Source organism: Elephantulus edwardii, unplaced genomic scaffold (genome assembly GCF_000299155.1).
Source record: "Elephantulus edwardii isolate Elephantulus edwardi_28Jun2011 unplaced genomic scaffold, EleEdw1.0 scaffold00112, whole genome shotgun sequence".
Classification (NCBI taxonomy): Eukaryota; Metazoa; Chordata; class Mammalia; order Macroscelidea; family Macroscelididae; genus Elephantulus; species Elephantulus edwardii.
Window position 1 is genome coordinate 4,343,217 of NW_006399862.1, and position 2,383 is coordinate 4,345,599.

The 2,383-nt window shown below is 41.8% G+C and overlaps 1 pseudogene; it reads right to left on the reverse strand.

The window, feature by feature from the left end:
• Positions 1–398: 398 nt before the first annotated feature.
• On the reverse strand, positions 399–621 carry LOC102851014 (annotated as a pseudogene).
• Positions 622–2,383: the final 1,762 nt, after the last annotated feature.

Sequence of the window (2,383 nt, forward strand, 5' to 3'; positions counted from 1 at the left end):
CCAAGTCATGCTAACCAAAACGATGGTTATCTTTAAAAAACCAAAAAAAAAAAAATAAAATAAAAAACCAGGTACCGAATGAAGGCCTCGTAGAAGAGGGACTCCAATTCGATGGAAGGATATCGGAGTGTCCTTTTTATCTACGAGGGGATGCAATGTTACCACAGCTACAGGAATAAGCCCTATTGACACTTCTCCCAACTCTGAGTCCAAAGTGGGAACATCTTTGAAGTGCAGAGAGGAAAATGATGTGGCTGGGAATCACTGACATCTTGGAGATCATTTCCCCAACTCCCAGGGCAGGTGGTAGTGTTGCAAAAACGTTCTTGATGTCGTCGGGAGCAGACAAGCAAGGACGTGACATCCAGCAGGTGTGATCCTGGGTCCTCAGGAGGGTTTCAAGAGCCAAAGAGCACGATCATACGGAACATCATGAAAATGTTCCATAGGGAATGAAGATCCCCACGTACTTGAGGCTCAGTAAGAACTCTCCCTATGGTCACCTGTGCGGGGTTCCCCAGATTCCTCCCCAAAGCCCTGCGGATCGTCCTTCTTTTTCAGCTTAAAGTGGAGCATGGCCCCAGCTTTCATCAGCAGGGTCCAGAACATGTCTCTGATCATTGTTATGACCAAAGCGTCCATCAGAGCCAGAAGATGGAGTACAATTTTCATGAACCTTTACAGAGAAGTTAGATTTTCATTAATTCTTTCATTGTTGCACTTTTTGCCCCGTCTCCCCTTCCTTTCCCCCTCCTCCAACTCAAGCCCTTCTCTTCTCTTCTTTTTCAAAATATTCATTCATTATTAAACAATCACCTATCTCTCCCTTACCCCCACCCCATTCTTCTTCTTTAAAAATGATTTAAATCTCATAACTTTGAGTTGCCAGTCTGATTCCTTACCATGAAGCCACCAAAGCTCTCACATATATTATTTCATAGTGAAAACAGAAATATCTGTTAGAATTACTAATAGAATGTTTCCAAGTTAAAAATGGAAGACTACTAGCATCACTATTTTTTCAATACTGTTTCATATAGAATTAAATCTCTTGGTAGGCCGTGCATACCATGTATTCTCTACTAATTAAAAGAAAAAAAAAACCATGTAATTGGAGATCTGAACTCTTCAAAAAGATAACCTAAAACAACTAAATATATAATTCACCTAACTTAGCAAGACATTTATTTACTTATCTATGTTGTTGTTGTTGTTATGTGCCATCGAGTCATTTGCGACTCATAGCGACCCTATGCAAAACAGCCCTAAACCCTGCTCTATCCTGTGCCAATCTCATTGCCTCTGACACACCCATCAAGATTACCCCAGTTACTGAATAAATCCACCTCATAGAGGGTCTTCTCCTCCTGCGCTGTCCCTCCACTCTGCCCAGCATGATGTCCCTCTCCAAAGACCTGTCTCTCATTACAAGTCCAAAGTATGTCAGGCAAAGCTCCAGAATCCTTGCCTCCAAGGAGCAGCCTGGTTTAACCCTCTCTAGGATGAATCTATTTGTTTTCTTGGCAGTCCATTCAGTACTCTTCTCCAGCACCACAGCTCAAAGGCATCCATTCTCCTTTTATCTTCCCTAGTCATTGTCCAACTCTCTGATGCATAACAAGTGATTGCAAAAACCATGGCCTGTATCAGGCGCACCTTAGTCTCCAGAGAGACACCATTGCTCTTGAGTACTTTAGAGAGGTCCCTAACCGCAGACTTTCCCATCGCAATACGTTTTTTGATTTCCTGGCTACTGGTGTCAAGAGTATTGACCGTTTTTATTAATAATGAGACTAGGCCAAAATCTGTAATAAACTAAAAATACATTGGGTGAATTTGCATATATATTTGTATAATTGTTATTTTTACATGATACAATTGTTGTGTGTCATTAAGTCTGTTGAAATTTATTGTGACTCTATATTTCACAATAGAAGTGCTCCATTTATTTAACCCTTTAGGATGTTGTTGTTGTTAGGCACTGTCGAGTCGTGTAGGACACATAGGAACCCTGTGAACAGCATTTCTGAGCCCTGTCCTATCCTGTGCCATATTCATACTTCCTGACACACTAGAGCCTGTTGTGAAAGCCACCTTATCAGTCCACCTGGTTGAGGGTCTCCCTCTTCTTCTATGACCCTCCACCTTCCAAGCATCATGTCCCTCTCTAAAGAAGAGTACATTCTAGCAACATGTCCAAAATATATGAGGTTAAGCTTCATCATTCTTGCTTCTAAAGAGCACTACAGCTGCATGTTCTCCAAGACTTATTTGTTATTTTGACAGTCCAATCTGCGTTATGCAGATGACACAACCCTGCTTGCTGAAACTGAGGAGGACCTCATGAACTTGCTGCGAAGGGTCAAGGACTGCAGCCTTCAGT